The sequence below is a fragment of the Myxine glutinosa genome, chromosome 9 (genome assembly GCF_964187855.1).
Source record: "Myxine glutinosa chromosome 9, kmMyxGlut1.1, whole genome shotgun sequence".
NCBI lineage: Eukaryota > Metazoa > Chordata > Myxini > Myxiniformes > Myxinidae > Myxine > Myxine glutinosa.
In genome coordinates this window covers 72,990,779-73,011,717 of record NC_136269.1, presented here as the reverse complement: position 1 = coordinate 73,011,717, position 20,939 = coordinate 72,990,779, and positions in this window count along the sequence as shown.

The window sequence follows — 20,939 nt, the reverse complement described above, 5'->3', positions numbered from 1 at the left end:
TTGATTTTTGTTCCAAAAACAAAATCTCCTTTTGATTTTTCTCCGAAAACCAAAATTTCCTTTTGATTTTTGTTCCAAAAACAAAATCTCCTTTTGATTTTTCTTCGAAAACCAAAATCTCCGTTTGATTTTTGCTCCAAAAACAAAATCTCCTTTTGATTTTTCTTCGAAAACCAAAATCTCCTTTTGATTTTTGTTCCAAAAACAAAATCTCCTTTTGTTTTTTGTTCCAAAAATAAAATATCCTTTTGTTTTTTGTTCCAAAAACAAAATTCCCTTTTGTTTTTTGTTCCAAAAATAAAATCTCCTTTTGTTTTTTGTTCCAAAAATAAAATATCCTTTTGTTTTTTGTTCCAAAAACAAAATTCCCTTTTGTTTTTTGTTCCAAAAACAAAATCCTTTTGATTTATGCTGGTGTTTTTCAAATTCTTGAAATGAGCAATGCTCACACCAAGTCATATCACAGACTACGAGAATCTCGCACTTGCTCACATGTAGATGCTGACCACTCGCTCGACCCACCTTGGTAACGGCTAAGGCAGCAAGGAGGCATGCCGCGTAACAAGAGGGCGCGTGCATCGTGCTGCTTTTGTCGGCTGTGAAGCGGGCACTGTGGTTGAAAAGATAGAAAAGTCACCAAAGTGAGTGGAGTGAAAGGAAAGAGTAGGAATAGAGTCGAACGGCTGATAGTACTATCCGGCCATAACGCAAAATAAAATAATTATAGGATTAAAAAACGAGTTGGAATGAATGAGACTAATGATTGTGAGAAGAGGGGAGATGTGTGCAAGCCCTGGGCCATGAGTGAGCAGGGTCGAGGGGGAAACTCGGTATATAATGAGGGTTGGACGCTCACTGGGAACAGACGGCAGCAGCTGAGGTCGAGATGAACGTTCGTGCTCCAGCTGTGCCTCTTCAGAGACCTTCAGTGGAAGAAAAGGAGTAAAATAGAATCTCCTAATGCAGTTTTACCAAAATGGATTCCAATGTTAAGCATCAGGATGGAGCACGTAAAGCAAATATAGCCTATATATAGCCTATATATATCATATATATATATCATATATATATATATATATATATATACACACACACACACACACACACACACATGGTTACAAATACAGATAATCTAAATAAATAATATAAATGCCGTAAATATAAATAATATGGAAATACGTATGTACATCCCACATCCAAATATGTATATGCACCAAATCAGATTCCACACTCGGCACACTCGGTAATATGCGAGCACAGTTATATCACATACACGTGATGTTCCTTGTCCGCAAATGGGAAATCTAAGCGAAATAGCTGTACACAATTAACAATTGCTAGTAAGTATAAAATTCATTAAAACAGGCAAATAATGTCGCTGTAAACTGAGATCTCCACTCCGTTGGTTCTGTAAAACGCATTGATAAAGTGATGAGCGTTCTGTCTGATGCAATCAAAATGGACGTGTGCATATTTCCTTGAGGGAAGGCAAATTTTCCCCCATTTGAATGCCGCCCCAAAGCTCCAAAGCAAGACACGCAACAGCTGCTCTTTTAACCTCACCATATTAGTTTTAAAATATTTCTGTACCCTTAGGATTGTGTGTGTGTGTGTGTGTGTGTGTGTAGTCACAGAGTTCTTCCAGATCGCAGAACTTAATTAATCATCTTCATTGAGCTCCCGACCGCTAAAAACAATGGTGATACCTCCAGGTTATGATTGCTGGGACGGAAGGCAAAATGTCCATGTGACAGATGGCACTTGTTGCTTCCATTTCCTGCAGCAATAGCTGCGATGGCGATCAATCCGGTGTCCTCTGCACCAAAGCGATCAATCCGGTGGCCTTTGCACCAAATCGATCAATCTAGTGTCCTCTGCACCAAATCGATCAATCTGGTGTCCTCTGCACCAAAGCGATCAATCCGGTGTCCTCTGCACCAAATCGATCAATCCGGTGTCCTCTGCACCAAAATCGATCAATCTGGTGTCCTCTGCACCAAATCGATCAATCTTGTGTCCTCTGCACCAAATCGATCAATCCGGTGTCCTCTGCACCAAAATCGACGAATCTGGTGTCCTCTGCACCAAATCGATGAATCTGGTGTCCTCTGCACCAAATCGATCAATCCGCTGTCCGATGCACCAAAATCGATCAATCTTGTGTCCTCTGCACCAAATCGATCAATCTGGTGTCCTCTGCACCAAATCGACCAATCTTGTGTCCTCTGCACCAAATCGATCAGTCTGGTGTCCTCTGCACCAACTCAAAGTTAGGGATGTATCATTAACCCATATAAAAGCCACAAAGCATTAAAGTTCTTACGTGGATGGAACAGCGATGTGTTGCCCTGACGAGCCCCAATAAGGGCGAAACTAGTCGATAGCTTCACTTTCCATCTGCTTGGTGACAGCATTTGATCTCGGTATCTTAAAAGTATGAGAGCCTCTTCTGCGGCTGCAGTCATGACACGACATTGTCATGGCGTTCATCCAGGTCGGACAACTGAATTTATCATCTTCATTTATTTATATGTATATATAACTGTGCTTAGTAAGGGCAAGACAAATCTTGTCCCATTACAGCCATTGGTGCACGATTTATGATTTGTGACAATAAGAGTTGTCTGCCACAGAAGTACTTTGTCTATTGCCTTATTATAGCACAGCTAGGACACAGTTTTCTGGTTGGGAGTAAAGATGGTAATAATCCGTTCTCCAACCTCTAGCAACACTGTGATATTACGATGTGCTATATTGTGAACCCCAGGGTGCGTGGATGAAGCCTTGAAGGGAAGAGTTCAAAAGGTCACGAGCAGAAAAAATAGCATAGCTGCACACATGTTTCACCCTTATTAGAGCTTCTCGGGACAGCAAAATGCTTGAAAGCTTTTTCCTGGGCTCAACACTTCCTTTCAGAATTCCAGATGGATTTTATCTACTTTTCTCATTTATAACATAATTTGTGGTTAGGTGAAGCACACACTCAAACGTTATATGCAAGCGACCCTCTTCGCAAACGACCCCCCCATCTTCTAAAATCCTGGATCAGTACGTACACACACACACACACACACACACACACACACACACACACACACACACACACACACACACACACACACACACACACACACACACGGATATAATATTCCAACAGTGAAACAAAGCACATTGAAACGACTTGGATACATCCACTAGGCAATTAACACTGCATATTATGGACTACACATCACTCTTTGACAGTAACACGTATTAACGATATGAAAATTCTACAAGCTGTGTAAATCACAGAATGTCAGACTCACCACAAGCTTCTCTAATGAACATTCCATTAGGCAATCATAAACCTGAGGCCCATTAGTCGCAATGCTCCTCAAAAAGGCAAAGACAAAACAAAATAAAAAGTACCACTGCTTTATCGATTGGCAAAACTGCTTTGAGAGACAAGGATGAGGTCAAGAAAGCCATTCAAAACGTCAGATGAACAATATACTCACAATAGTCCAAAACACACCAATTGTTTTTATTAATCATTCAATATATTGCACTGTATACGCATTTATAATAAGTAGGGAAAATAATCATGCTTACAGTTACATTCATGTAGAACTCTTTTTACTTTTTTTAGCATATCTTGGACTATTGTGAGGGTCTCGTCAGCAAAACATTTTGAAAACCCATTCGCATTTTGAAGTGATAAAATTACTTAATGAAGAACTATTCTCTTCACCCTCTCTTTTGCTCAAGGTCATCTACCATCATCTTGGAAATCAGCCAACATCACCGCTTTACACAAAAAGGTGCAAAAACAGATCCTAGCAACTATAAACCAATCAGCCTTCTCCCAATTATCAGCAAAGTCATGGAATCCATCATTGCTTCGGATATCAAATCTTTCCTCTTCTCAAATGGCTTGATCTCTGATCATCAATTTGGTTTCAGACCAGGTCACTCTACTCTTGACATGCTGCTTCTGCTGTCTCAACAATGGATGGAGGTCCTCAATGCCAAACAGAAAATCAGAGCTGTCTCCCTTGACATATCATGTGCCTTCGATACGGTCTGGCACCCCACCCTGCTCACCAAACTCTCCTCCTATGGTATCCATGGAAATCCCTACGCATGGCTTGCGAACTTCCTCTCTAGTCATAGTCAACGTGTGGCCCTGAATGGGTTTCTCTCATCTCCCCTTCCTGTTCAGGCTGGAGTTCCCCAAGGCAGTGTTCTGGGCCCTGTGCTTTTTGTAGTCTTAATCAATGATCTCTCTGACTCTCTTGAAAATCCTCTCTTTCTCTTTGCTGATGACTCCACTCTCTGTCGCTCCATTCTTCATCCCTCAGATCGGCAGTCTGCAGCCTCCTCACTCTCTGCAGAAACGGACAAAATCACAGACTGGTCAAACAAATGGAACATGTCTTTCAATCCTGACTAATCTCACACTCTTACGATGTCTCTCCAAAAAGACCGACTAGACAACCCTCCCATCTACTTTCTGAACAATCCTCTCCAAGAAGTTGTCACTCAAGCTTTTGCGTCTCACTATCTGCCATGATCTTTCATGGGAAAACCACATTTCAAATCTGGCCTCCAAAGCCAGTCGCCGGCTGGGCATCCTCCATCGTGCGAAGTCCTTCCTTGGCACACCTGAGCTTCTCACCACATAGAAGGCTTTCATCCGCAGTTCAATGGAATACTGTTCTCCCCTCTGGGCCGGTGCTCCTGCCTCACACCTAGCTCGTCTTCACGCTGTTGAAACCAAAGCTTTCAGAATCATTGGAATCTCCCGCGATGAAGCTAACTCTGATGGCCTCTCACTTACTCACCGCAGGCAGGTTGGTGGTCTTTCTGTCTTCTACCGACTCCTCTCCGGCCTTACTCCCCCCGCTCTCTCTGGGCTCTGTCCCGCAAATATTCCTACAGGTCGCACAAGATCTGCCTGCAACCGTCTTATGGTTAAACTGCCAAAATCAAGACTCTCTGCTCACCTTCACTCCTTCATTCCTCTTTTCTCCCACCTCTGGAACAAACTGCCTCACTCTCTTCAATCCCACTCCTCCCTCCAAGTCTTTAAAACAGCTTTTCACCACCATCTCTTGTCTTCCCCCATACAAAACCTTGATCTTTTCTACCCCCGCTAATTTCACCCCAGATCCACATTTTTGAAATACCAACTTCTTTCCTGGAAGTCCTTGTAGTATCCTTGTGTTTTATACTTCTCCCACCCCCCTCCCCCCTTCCCATGCTTCCTCCCCCCAAGCCCTCTCCTTCCCACAGATCTCCCGATGTCCCTGCTCTCAAATGTTGTGTTTGTGTGCTTCTCCTACTCTCCCCATCTTATCTACCGCTCCCCTTATTATATAGCTCCCCTTATTATATACTTTGTGTGTCCGTTTTGATTTTTTGTGTGATATATGTTAGCTCTTTCACGAGCCTTGATCCTGTATACAAAAAAAAAAAATCAGCTAAATTTTTCATCCGCATTGAAAACATTTAAAGATGTGTAAGGAGGTTCATTCAAACTTTTTAAATTAAATCTCAAGGTGATCACAAAATTTGGGTATACTGTCTCATTATTGACTAGTATGTCTGTAAATATTGTCACATCGACCCTGTAGGGAAGACCTCAGGGCAACGAATGGCCAAAACGAGCTTTAACTCCGAGGCAACCCCACGTACGAGCCGAATCGATGGCGGTTCCTCTGTATGGTGCGTGCGGGAAACGGAGGTCCTGTGGTCTTAGTTGAATGGACAGACGCGCCGAGGGTTTATCTGAACCCATGATCAAATAAACGTACAAGACAAGAAATTGAAAATGCAACAAATAATGACATAATAAAAATAATGCAGGCAATAAATGAACGGTGAGGTAAAAACTATAATTCCTAAATGAGGATCCTCCTGTCAGACACAAATACAGACACAGGGAGAAAGAAATAAAAGTAAAATGTGGTGTGGTGCGTTGGCCAATACTCAGCCTGGCATCTTCGAACGGCCTTCGAACCCTGTGGTCATCGGGAGTCACTGCACGGGAAAACGCACAATGGCGCGAAATCGCGCCGTAGCAGCGACCGACCCACGGAGCAGCAGGAGAAATCCCTCCTCCTCCGATTGCCATGATCCACCGGGCTGCTACCACTCACCTCGCGGGCACGTACCGCTCAAAGCGCAGCCGCCTCCACCGAAGGCCCAGGGAGAGAGAGCAAACAAACTGTAACAGCCTGCCACAAACACCGGAACAGAGAGAGCAATGGCGTGACTGCTCACACCAAGAGCCCGGACCAAGAAAGAGGGAAATGGCAGTCCCTCCTCTTTTCCTCCCTCGCGTCTCGATGGTTCCCTCTGACAACATCCTTCTGACCATTCACCCAGCCCTGTTTAATCGTCCCAACCATTCGTCCTTCGGGCGTGGCCTCACAGCCATTCTTGACGCCCACTGATGAAGCTCTGGGTGTGGGCTAGCCGCCCTTAGGGAATGTTCGACTGGGCGGGGTTCCTCTGTCGATCGGCATGTCCGGTCATACTATCGGCGAGTGGGGTAGTTATAATTGTTGTACTTTTTCATTGTAATAAAACGTAGGGAAAATTACAGGGCAATTACAAACTGGGGATTATTCTTAAGCCCTACATAATTAACACTACTGCACCCCTCGTACAAAGACACACAAACGCTTACACGGACATTCGGCCCTAACCTAGATACATGAAGGTTTCTTCTTCGTGACATTCGGGGCACACTAATCTATACCATTCTATCTCGACTAAGGTATTGTATTGTATTACCTACACCCACACACGTAACTATATATATATACGGCGCTCAATTACATTTCCTCACTCATCGGCGGTCTGCCGTCGAATGACAGCTTCTGCAGGTGGGAAAAAATTCACGCGTGCGCATTAGGATCGCCTACATACGTGCACCAATCAACGCCTCCCCTCCCTAGCTTCTTTTTTTTTACGCACGAAAAATAAAGGTCGGATACCTTTTGAACACAGTAGTATATATATATATATATATATATATATATATATATATATATATATATATATATATATATATATATATATATATATATATATATATATAGTTTTAGCCCAATCACGTTTTAGGTGAGGACGAATCACTTGAAAAATTATCGAATCCGGATCTTCAATATTGAATCAATTCATCCTTTTGACACCCCCGTGTCCACCAGGTTTTGTCCGAATCCGTCTCCAACTGTGAGATATTGTACTATATATCAGTTTTGGCTCTATCTTTCATTGGTGAACAATCACTAAAAAAAATTTCAAGTATTCAGATCCAGATCTTCAATAAAATCGAATCACTTCATCTTTGTCACACACCCAACCTGTCCACCAAATTTCATCTAAATCCATCCAAATCCATCCACAACCTTTGGAGATATCCTGCACAAAAACACACAGGGGTGAAAACAAACCTCCATCCAACTTCGGTGAGCAGAGGTAATAACAACACTAGTGATAATAAGATATTAATGTTATTACAAAATAATATTAATAGTAATTATATCCCCTTTCCCCAAGGGGGTTTTACTCCTTCAACAAATGCCACGTTAACGTGAATAAATAGCTTATCGTGGAGTTTTCATGGGAGCCTACCAGAAGTAAAAATAAAGAAATTATAAACCACACCCACCTTTTTAAACAGTCACTACTGCTGTTTAACATTAAACTGAAATGGATGAAACCCATCGTTCTTGAGGCATTATACACTGATGGACCCGAGCCTAGATCTACTGTAATCTATATATCCCAGAGAAGATAATAACTTGGCACTACCTGCCGCTCCCGTAGGTAATGGATGTGCTATTCTACCAAATGTGAAATTTGTACCATCTAGCTTATTTTAGGTACTAAAGTATAGAAACTTTTAATCATAAATCTGGGACTTAGGGATTAAGTTTCCCATCATCAATAAACTGTAAATTGTAGCACACAATGAAATACTGTTCTGGATTGCTGAGACTTATTTAAAGGCTCACAGAATCAGAAAATCATGCTTGGTTTAATCAATATGTATGTCTTCATTTAACACTCAATTGTTGTTATTTTCTTGAAAAAATATATTGGAAGGAAGATTTAAATGTTTTTTGATGTCATTGTATGCTAGATTTCCCCCCATCGCTCCAAAACGGTGATATGATTATGTCATATGTGACCCACCACGTCAACTTGAGGATACTTTTGCGGTGGGACACGTGTTTACATCTGGCCTACATACTCTCTGAACTCAGAAAAAGTACTCAGAATGCCATCTAGATGCATTGTTGCTGGTTGTCGCAATACATCCAAAGATAATGTGAGTATGCATGTTTTCCCACAAGATTCAGCTGTAAGGATTTACTTTTGTGTGCAACATCAGTTTTAATGTTGCACGATTCACAATTTCACGTTTTCAATCACTCAGCACAACTTAATATACAAACGAAATGGTCTCTATTTGTCGGTCATTTCACAATTATATACGCTTATCATCAACGAGGTAACTCGACAGGTAACAATGCCACTCAAAGTGCAAACACAGCAGAGCAATGTTAACGGTAAACCGTAAAAATTAGAAGCTTTGCAAATTTTGTGCATGTTTAGAGAATCAGTCTCAAGTGGTATTCAGGTACCATGTCATTAATACCAAGCAAAGCTAGAGTTGCATTCGCATCTGATGAACATCTATATTTGTTCTACCTTCGTCAAGAGAAAATGATACATAGTAATAACATCACGGAATGACGGAGAACAAAAATTAATGAAATCTCGAAGAAATAACAAACAACGTAACGTATTGCAAATGACGAGGAAGATATTGCATGTCGGTCAAGGCCATTTCCACGTCTCCATCCGACATTGTACAATGGGCGAAAGAGTTGATCAGTAAGTCCGTGGCCTAACAATAAGGTTAAGTTAAAAAATGGTGTTTTAACATTTTTGTATTTTTGTATAATATGCAGCCTGTGGCTGCTGGTTACATCATTGCCGGGAGTGCAGCTGAGCCGCTGATGGATCAACCCACTGAGTTGATATTTATATCGGCACGACAGGGACTCAAACTCAAGACCCAAAGTTATTGAACCAGCCACCTCAACCGTTAAACCAACACCAGGCTGTTAAAAAAATGAATTTGGTACAATTAATTAAACATGTATTAATTTAATTAATTTATATGAAATAAGAAAATTAAAAAGATGATAAGATTGTTGATTTTTTAATTTTATTTCGTTAATGTCAGTCATTGATTTATTAATGTCTGGACACAGACATGAATTTTTGTATGGCTCATTGATCACCCAAAGAGGAAGAAAATCTAGAAAAGGTACCTTTTCATGAGAAAGAGAAGATCCTGACCCATGAAGAGACAGAGCTTGAAGAGGGCAAAGATGAACGACCCAAATGGAACAAGAATAAAAAAAACATTAAATGTCAGAGCCCCCGTGGTTTTAGTAATTTCGCTATACAGAGTTAAAGGTTGTCAGTTGGCCATCTTTGGTCAGATTACAAAACAAAATCTTCTGCATATGTATAACTCTCATGTTTTGCCTTTGTGCCAAGTTTGAACAAAATACGACCTTGCATGTTCAAGAAATGGTTGGGGACATGTTCAAGTAACAAAACGGCCACCAGTCGGCCATCTTGGGTCTGAGCTCGAAAAGAAATTACATGCATATCCAAGCCATCATTAATTATCTGTGTGCCAAGTTTGACCAAGACCGGCAAATGCATGTCCAAGAGATGGTTGAGGACGTGTTCAATATCGGGTTTTTTTTACAACTAAAATGGCCGCCAGTCTACCAGTCGGCCATCTTTGATCATATCACAAAATAAAGAGTGGTCACGTGTATGTCATCGTGTGCTGTACGTGTTCCAAGTTTGAACAAAATACGACCATGCATGTTCAAGAAATGGTTGGGGACACGTTTAAGTAACAAAATGGCTGCCAGTCGGCCATCCTGGATCTGATTTCGAAAAAAAATGGCGTGCATGTGTAAGCCATCATTCCATATCTGTGTGCCATGTTTGAACAACATCGGTGAATGCTTGTCCGAGAAATGGTTGAGGACGTGTTCAACACCGGGTACCGGGTTTATAAAAAGTAAAATGGACGCCAATCGGCCATCTTTCATTGTATCGTGAAACAAAATTAGGTGCATATGCATACAATCATGTACTGCCTTTCTACCAAGTATGAACAAAATCGGTCCATACATCACCGAGATGTGGTTGTGGACAAACGAGACCCAATCCATAAGCCCCTGCTTCGGACCGGGGGCTAATAATTTGCAATACTTCACATGTATCGATTGCTCTGTGGGTTTCAGAACGTTTGGCGCTCTCCCTACCTCTGCCAGAGCCACGGTGCTGGTGAGGGCTCAGCTTGATGCGAACGGCCTATATTTATCTTATATATATATATATATATATATATATATATATATATATATATATATATATATATATATATATATATATATATATAATATATACAGACTTGGCATTTAATATGGAATATTTTTTTTGTGGGGGTGAACTTACTTTTCAAGATGTCTTAGAACCAAAAGTTCATTGGAATTATGTTGAAATTATTCTAGATTTTGTTAATGTGACCTTTAAAAGAAACAAAAACCACATTTGACATTTTAGTCAGGTTCACTATGTCAATAAATTATATTTCGTTCAAAATCATGGTAGATTAGCAAACCTATACATTTTTGGAAAGGTTATAGCATAAGGAAACTAAAAATCAATGTTCACATTTGGAGAGATACCTGTATGACGGCCATTTTGGATTTTCAAAATGGCCACTGTAAAATACATATTTTGTTCTATTTCTGCCTCTAATTACCCTAAAAACTTTTTAAAATATACTAAACCTATATTTTCAGGGACAAGGAATCCAATGAATATCAAATTAGTGCTATGGGGAATGGTAAGACACGAATCAAAGGTTTTGAATTGCAAAATACTGTCTTTATATTCGCGATAAGTTGCATAATCAAATACATGTTATCATTTTGTACAGGCAGTTAATAACATCAAAATGTGTCACAATAATTCATATCACCAAACATACACAGGCAGTCAGCAAAATCATATATACACATGCAGTCAGTATAACTTCACATCTACACAGGCAGTCAATGACAAAATATACACAGGCAGTCAATGGCATCAAACATACACGATTACAGAATATGCCATTTAGAGTTCGTCATCACTGTCCTGTGTGTCGTATCCGACAATATAGTCCGCATCGTTTTCACAGTCCGTTCCACACAAGCAAAGGTCGGTCAAATTGATTGGCAAATCGAATTGGTCGAATGGTCGATCGAATCGAATTCGATGAATCGAATCGAATCGAATTGGTCGAATGGTCGATCGAATCGATTGGTCGAATGGTCGAATTGGTCGAATGGAATTGGTCGATTGGTCGAATTGGTCGAATTGGTCGAATCGAATTGGTCGGAATTGGCAAATGTAAACATTGATTTTCTGATTTTCCATGTAATAACGTTTCCAAAAATGTATAGGTTTGCTAATCTACCATGATTTTGAACGAAAAAACATAGTGAACCTGACTATTTCGAAACAAATAAATTGATCCTTGAAAGTGATGTAAACTGATATCGAACTCAATTCATGGACAGTACTGTGTTAAACTTCTGTACGTTTTCCAGAAGTATCTCTTTATTTTGCACATTAGCCAAAATTTTTTTAAACAAAAACAAAAGTTAAATTACGACTGGGATTACGGACAGTAAAATTACAGTTCAGTACTTCGTGTAACCCCCACCAGCATTCAGGAGAGCACGTACACGTTGAGGCATGCTGTTCACGAGATTTGCCAAGGTTTGGACAGGAATCGCTTGCCATGCAGTGACAATAGCCTGCTGCAATTCACGCACAGAGGTTGGCTGCTGGTCCAAGTGGTCGATTTGATGTGTTAATTCTGCCCACAAGTTCTCTATCGGATTCATATCCGGGGACATGGCAGGCCACTCCATATGCTCTACACCACGGTCAGCAAGAAAGTGTTGGATCATGCGAGCACGATGAGGCCGTGCATTGTCATCTTGGAAGACAAAGTTTCCTCGAAAGGCTGCACGAGCAAATGGAAGCAATGTTTCTTCCAGAATGGCCCTGTACTTGAACTGGTTCAGGTTTCCATTCAGAACAACCAGGTCAGTTTTGCCCCCTGCATGAAAAGCAGCCCAAACGGTCACCCCACCACCTTCAGCTTGGACTCTTGGCACTATACAATCTTTGTTGTAGGCTTCATACACTTGTCTGCGCACTCGGACACGGCCATCTTGATGATAGACCAGAAATCTAGACTCGTCACTGAAGATCACGTGATTCCAGTGTCCTGGCTGCCATTGACCGTGCTCTCTGGCCCACTGCAATCGGCGCTGGCGGTGTTGTCTGGTCAGGCGCGGCTTTCTCAGGGGACGCCTGGCACGATAGCCTGCTTGAACCAGTCGTTGGTTGACTAGCCTTCTGGATACAGGCACATTTGTCAGTTGCTGCCACTCAGCCCTAAGCCGATTAGCTGACTTGGTACGGCCATTGCGGACTAACCGGTGCAGCTGGCGATCATCCCTCCTTGTGGTTCTGCGGGGATGTCCTGGCCTCGGTATTGGAGTAGGGGCACCCCTCTGAGCATTTCGTTTCAGGATCTTTGACACCTGACCTTGAGTGATGCCATACTGCCGAGCAATAGCACGCTGTTTCATGCCGTAATTTCGTAAAGCCACCACTCCATGACAAACAGCATTGTCGAGTTGACGGACCATCTCCAGAGGAAGCGGCAATAACTTTTGGAGACGTGCAGCAGTTGTTTTCCACTAATACAGAACGCAACCACCCTTTTATACCCGACTGTGAAGCCAATCATCAAATGCACCTGTCCGTACATTTTGCCATGCCACCTGTGATATAATCCTGTTGTTGACTTCTTGCTGCGACAGACAATCAGTGACATGGTTCTTTTAACAAATAAATCACCAAAGTGTAAAAGAAACTCACCAGATTGATATACTGAGTTAAGAAAGTAAACCCAAGTCAAGAAAAAAAAACTATTCCGTATTAAATGCCAAGTCTGTGTGTGTGTGTATATATATATATATATATATATATATATATATATATATATATATATATATATATATATATATATATAACTGAGAAATAGTAGAAACTCCACAGCACGAGCAGGGCGTCTCATTTGCATTATCTATCTATAATTCCAGCAATCTCTGTGTGTCTGTCTGTGTGTCTGTGACCGCTGTTTCTCGACAACCACGGGTCCGATATACTTTAAACTTGCCAGGTATATTGCTGGGGACCCGAGGATGTGCCTTTTCAAGGTTTCATATTAATCGGACAATTACTGACCGAGCTATGTCCAAAAAACGCTTCAACCAATCAGAGAGCAGCGAGCTATCACGTGTGCCGAACGTGGCGATCAGACTCTGCCTCGGACGGCACATTTGACTGCGTATTCATTTATTTCACGTTGGAAAACTATGTTGCCGTTAAACTATGTTTTAAAACGAATTCAAACTGCGATTAAATTAAAACGATTCATCCTAACTGCGATTTGCGAACTTCCGGACAGTGACGACTTATCTTCCGGCAGCCAATCACAGAACGCTCTGTTGCGTAGGCGTGGCCGATGTGAGACGAGCGGAGCTGAGCGCGTTACGAGCTGACCGCCATTACGGTACGTAATTCGATTTCTTATGCGCATTATTTCTCCCAATTCAGTCAGAGCGAAGGGCGGAAGCGAAGAGCGTTGGCTTTTTTGTTTACGGGCGTACGGGCGGGGTAGAGCGTACGGGTAGCGTTTTTTTTTTTTTTTTGGCCACGGGACGGGCACCCACGTACGGCCAATGCCCTATGTTGGCGTTAAACTATGTTTTACAACTAATAAAAACGAATTTGCGATTCATTCGCTTTCCTGCGCGTTTGTGTACGCGATGGCGATTTCTTTACCAAACTCCGGAAGCCGTTCGCTTTGGACCGAACCATTGCATGTAAATAGAGGGGGGGGATTGTCACCACTCGCAAGCCGTTCGCTTTGGACCAAACCATTTCATGTAAATAGAGGGGGGGGATATAATTTTAGATATATATATATAGTACGGGCATGCCCTAGTATAAATAATCGGGAGGTTAAATCAGACGCGGACGTAGCTTCAGGACGGTCGATCTTTAATTCTCGACAAGCTTTTGACCAACAAAGGTCTTCTTCTTAGTCGGCCCCAAGTTCAACGGAAGTCTATACATATATATATATATACATATACATACATATATACATATATATATATATATATATATATATATATATATATATATATACATACATACATACATACATATATATATATATATATATATATATATATATATATATATATATATATATATATATATATATATATATATATATACTGTATATATATATTTTTTTTTTTTTTTACAAAGTTGGGAAAACGTGTGTGTAAACAGTATATATACACACACTAGCGATGTACCCGTGGGAGGCCATAAGCAAACAGACAATGCAGAAATGGTCAAATATTATTAAATATTATTATAAAACATACATCAATATTATTATATCAAACGGTATCTACTATATAAGAGAGCCCTTGGTCTGTCTGTCCCTAAACTACTCAGCCAGTTTTGGGGTTAGCCCCGCCAAACCTCCTGTGGAACTTTTGGGGGGTCCCAGCAGATGTTGTAAGGTATGTAGGAGGTTTCAAAAATTCCTCAATAAAATTATGATTTTGAAATTAACTCGATACGAACCTATGCGAATCCCAAAGTGGACAGATGCCGGCAATAAGCTGCTTTGATAATATCCTAATACAACGTTCATTTAAAACAGTATTTTGTTAAAGTATCAATTTATGATTGGAATGACGTTTTGAATTGAGTGAATACAATTACGATTTTGAATTCGTAATTGTATTCACCCAACCGTACGGAACTACTTCATATCCGGATTTAAATATTTGTTTATGTCACGAATGTTGGTAAAAGTTTATTTTTTATATTAATGCTATTTAAATTGTGATTGGAGTTACTAGCAACGGTACCCGCCCTATGGGCGGGGCTTCAATTGGGAAGCCCAAATGAAAAGGCAAAATATCAGAAATTGAAGGCTTTTTTTTATTTTAAACGATTCATATAAACATCCGTTGAATCATATCGCACACAAATCATCAAAATCTAAACAGTACATGGCGCCCATTTTGAAAAACGATTGAATTCTGCAAAACGGAAGCGGCCGCTGAACATCTTTCTCAGTCGTATGTTTATGTGTCAAGAGTGCGCACCGAATCTGTAACAAGGAAGCGGCCGCGACACCTGTTTCTCAGTCGCTTTGCACACTCTGCCATGTTACTTCGGAGCCGCACGTTTATATCGGAAGAGTTTGTCAGGAGTCGATCTACTCTCTCCTGATACGTAGAATAAACAGTATTTGTAGAATTTCAACGAAAGCCACATCACTGTTCATATCGGTAAATATTATTCCATCGTGTTTGTAACAACTGGAAAATTGGAAAACTTGGAAAACTTGGAAAAACAATATAGCCTATTTTACTCCCAGGGGTCCCAGGAATACCCACCCAAAATATCATTGCGATCGGTTGAGCCGTTTTTGCGGTACCTTCGAACGGACGGACGGACATTTGGTGAATTATAGTAAGATGCTGTCTGGAATGAAAATAGAGATATTGAGTTCCAGTGAACGACAAAATACCGTGATGGTTTCTACCTTCTAAGCGTGACATTCGCGGATTCGCCATATGCAGATTCGCCATTGACTGGGTATAGAACCATTCAAACGGTTACGTTTTTCGTGGAAGTCCTTCACGAACCTGCTGTCCATGCTTGATGTTTGACTGCAGGTGGCACAGGAATGTGGAATTTATTGGTTCCATGGTTTCCCATTCGTCGTTTTTTTTTAACTAAGTATCTCACGAACCTGCTGTCCATAAGAGACAAAATGAGGTAGTTTATAATATAATAGACAAAACAGATAAAATCGTAAAAATACCTCCAAATAGACAAAATAGTAATATTGTATATGGATTATTATTTTATATTTTTTTAATAGTCTGACATGCGATTGAAGGTGCTACAGGAATGTGGAATTTAATGGTTTCATGCTTTCGCATTCACCGTTTCTGCATTGTCTGTTTGTTTATGGCCTCCCATCCGTGCCTAGCATATATTATATATATTATTGCATTATATATATACTGTCTATATATATACTGTCTATATATATATATATATATATATATATATTATATATATATATTATATACACGTATACGTATATATGTATATATATATATATATATATATATATATATATATATATATATATATATATATATATATATATATATATATAATATATATATATTATATACACGTATATATATGTATGTATATAGATATATATATATATATATATATATATATATATATATATATATATATATATATATATATATTGTTACGGACGCGGTTTAGATGTTATTTACCGAGCGGTGGTATTGCCGCGACCGAACAGTTATTCCCCGACTAGACCCCGATTCCACCCAGACGTTGACCAAATCGCGCTATGCCAAATCAATGATAGAAAGGACACGACGACTGGGAAAGAGGAAACGACGCAAGGGGTACAGTTCTCAAGACCTCCGGAGGAGGGTATAATTACAGTGGTGGAGAAAAGGGGTAGATTACAAGGCAGAGTGAGGTAAAAGACACAGAAGAGATGGGCACTTAATTACCGTCTTATCTTAGCCCAGACAGACCACAGACAAACGGAACAAGGCGGACTTACACAGGGATTGATGGCAGGAAGGGACAGGTAGGTCGATGGCACAAGGTGCACCTTGGCTCGGGGACAGGATAAAGCACGGTCCAGTCCAGAAGATGCGGGGAGGCCTCACAGCGCTCGGAGGGTACGTCTTGCTTGCTCCAAGCTCAACGCGCATCTGACGTCACCTCCCTCTCCCTGCGCATGCTCAGCGGGGAGTGACACGCCCTCGGCTGGTTGGCTCCGCCCCACTGGGGCCGGTCCGCCGCTTCTATTGGGTGCGGGGGTTACCGGGCTCCGCCCTTGACGAGGAGTTGACAGGGAGCCCCTATTTGGTAACCCCGTCGAGCACATGTTCGATGGCGGCTGGTTGGGGAGGCCTGGTGCCCTCCCAACACCCCCTACCAACCAAGCCGGAGTGAGGACGCGCACTCCCCGCGCCCGCTGCTGCCGTTGCTGTTGTTGTTGTTGTTGTTGTTGCTGAACCGTGAGGAAGAGCTGCGGGGAGGTATTGGGAGGTCCTAAACTTCCTAACGGTGCCATACAATCACATTCTGGTGCAACGAAGGGTCAGAATTAATGGAAACGAGTCCTTAACTGACATAGACTAAGAATAACTAGCAAGATGTCCTATAGTTGTCTTACATGAGATGCGGTGAACCTGGGCACGACATTTAATGGGGGAAATAGGGGGAGGTCGGGTCTACAGAGTGTTGTTTACAGAAAATGGGACTAGGGAATGGGGGATTGGGGATAGTTGGGAAGTATTGAGGAAATAGGGGAATATTTACAAGCGGATATGGATGGATGCAAATCCCATATCCGCAACAATATATATATATATATATATATATATTGTTGCGGTTTTAGAACCCTCACTTGTTAATAATTCTTGTAAATATTCTATTTGTTAAAAGGTCAAAGGTTGCACCCTTAGTCCATATGCAACACGTAGGTCACCAAAGGACTTTAGTTATCTCCTGAGTATGTGTTTAAATAAGGCCATGTTCCCAATAGTCGAATCTGCGTTGCATTAATCAAATAAGGTAGGCCCCATTCATCACATTCGAATCTCTCTCTTTCCAAGCTACTCCATCATGCCCACCTACAGACGGGGCTTGTCCTTCCCAATGCTCTCACGTGATTTTGTTAGCAGCGTTCGCTGCATTCAAACGCCATTGAACACGCGGTCGGCTCGAGGAAAGAAGGGGCGGAGCGACGGGAAGAGGTGTGGCCTCGTCTACGAGCCGTCGAGGGTGGAGCCGGTGAGCCCTTGCTGACCAATAGGGGCTGAGGTAAGCTCACTGATAGGCGTGGCTCGATGAAGCGCGCATGGATTTCCAAGCACGTTATATAAGCGCAAGCGCGGCGCCTTTTCACAGAGGGGAGGGAGAGAAGCTGCGTAAGGAGTTCACGAGCAGAGTGAGTGGGAGAGTCGTGCTAACAGAGAGGGCATGGACAGCTGCGTTGGGAGAGAGCTGTGCTGGAACGAGCTGCGCTGGGGAACTCCTAATTCATATGAATTCATAGGAACTGCGCATACGGACTTGCGAAGGACTTTCCCCCCCCCCCCCCCCCCCACCCTATGTAAGGTCCGGTCACACGCCAATGATACACGCTAGCTGCCTGCCCGGGTTTTCGCCATGGTACGAGTCGACACCTGAAGCCGGACCTCAACGCCTGAACCATCTACCTGGACCTCCCCCCTACCAGCTACCATTCACGTGTGAGTCTGTCTGTTTGTCCGGGGTTTGTTAAGTTAAGACTGTGTAGTTAAGCTTGCCCTGTGTCCTGCTTCTTCTTCTTCTCCCTGTACATTCTTCCCTTTCGTTTCCTCTTCGGGTTTGCTTGTACATAATTAATAAATTCACTTCTTCTTTCTTTACTCTGGTTTCCTCTCCATCCGATCGCATCCGTACTTTCTTTCAATTGAGTAACTGTGGCACGATTTTGGAACCGCTTAGAATTGGGTTTATTATTTGTTAATGGCCTGAGTCGCGGCTCGCTTCGCTCGGCGTATCCATTAACGCTGCGGCTCAGGTGGGAGTTATCTCCTCGCTTTACGGTCGGGATAGTAAGCAGGTATTTGGGACTCCATTGACCAATCACCCTGGCTGATTCCGACCGGAAGTGACGTCATAGCTTCCAGGATTGGGGGACGGCCAGCTTAAAAGACAAGGGGATTAACCCACCGCCCCTTGATAAGGGGAGCGCCGACCCCCGAATCCGCAACAATTGGGGTCTAGGAGTGGGATTGTACCCGAACCAAATTTTCTCATCTAAAAAAAAAAAATTGGTCAAAAATTACGAGCGGCCGAAATTTTATTATTACATCTAAATTAAAATCGTGCCATGGATAATCAAGGCGGTCAGATGCTGGTGGGGGAGATAGAAGAAGGGTTAGAGTCAACCCAGGACCCCAGGGAAGAAGTGGGAGAGATGGAGGAGGAAAGCAATGAGGGTGCGGTAGCAGGGGTTGCAGGCGCACAAAATGGCGGCGCCGCGCACATGGCCGGGGTAGCCGAGCCCGCGGCGCCAGTGAATATGGACCTTTTCATGGCGCAGATGATGGGGTATATGGCAAAAATGGCTGAAAGATCCAGCAGAGAAATGGAACAAATGATGGAAAGGAATAGTGAGCGATTGGGAAGCCAAATTGGGGGGTTGAGGAATGATATGGGAAGCCAAATTGGAGGGTTGAGAAATGAATTGGGCGGTCAAATTGGGGGGCTAGAAAGCAAATTGGGAGGATTAGAAGATAAAGTAGGGGACCAATTGGAGGACATAAATGGCCAAGCCCGGGGAGTAAATGAGGGACTGGCGAGGGGGCAAGCCAGATATGAAACAAGGGAATGTGAGAGGGAGGTTAACCGCAGGTTGAGCGAGGAGGTCGCATTTGTACGCGACGAGGTCGCGCGACTCGAGCACGGGTTGAGCAAAGTTGAGCAAGGCAAAGTCACGTGGACCGGGGTAGAAATCGCGACCCGGGGTATGGGGAAGCCGGCGACCGCCGAAGTAGAGAAAATTTTATTAGCGCCAGCGGTCGTCGAGGGAAAAGAAAATAAAGAAAAATAATTAATTCAAATTGGAAAAGAAATAGTCGAAATTGAAATTGTAAAGACGGCAGAGAGAGGAATTAAATCGGAGATTGAGATGGAATGCATGCAAAGTCTGTATTCGCATCGTGATGCCGTGCTTAACCCCAATGAAAGTTTGCAGGTGTTGGAGCGAGGAAGAAGAAGCGCCAAGGTGAGTCGGGCTGCATATGGCACGAAAAGATTTTGTGGGAAAGTGTTTAGCGCCAAAAGAATTTTCGCGTGCTTGGGATTCCAGCGTAACTCGGGCGCTTGTGGAAGGTCCGTAGTGAGATGTGTGAGTAGAAATGGCGCGCATGTGCGAATGGCACCAGAGCGCGAGTGTATTACAGAGTCTGAAAGTGAGGGAGAATGCACAGAGGAGTGTATGTGTGAGGGTGAGAGTGATACAGAGAGTGAGTTGGTTGTGGCGAGTGTGCGAGAATGCACACCTGAGTTGGTTGTGGAGCGTGTGATTGGGTGTGCGATAGGGGATTGCACACCCATGGGTAGGTGTGTGCTGAGTGGGTATGTGCAAGAGTGCACACCCACGAATGGTACAGAGTACGTACCGGGAGAGAGTGCGCCAGGGTTTGTGCGAGAAAGGTGTGTAACAGAGAGTGCGGTGATAGAGTGCAGGGAATGTATGGGTTGTATGAGAGGCGTTGGAGCGCCGAGATGTATGAGTGTAGAACGGAACGCGTGGTGTGAGAATGCAATCCGAGCATCGACGTTGACCGGGGCAGCGGTTAGGCTGACGTTTAGCCAACACGAGCTCTTGGGGCGTGGTGCGCTTTGTGTGCTGCGGGGACCGGCGGAGGTCGTAGCCCCGGCGGTTTCTCAAGAACCGCCGTGCGCGATCCGCACCGGGCTCCGCCCTGTACGGTCGATTCCGTGCTTTGCCAGGCAAGGCGACCGGCCCGGTTCGAGGGGAAGGAGAAGGGTTCGGAGCGGCGCCCCCTTGTGGTGGTGGCGCTCCGGCCGGGCAAGGCTGGGCCACCGCGCAT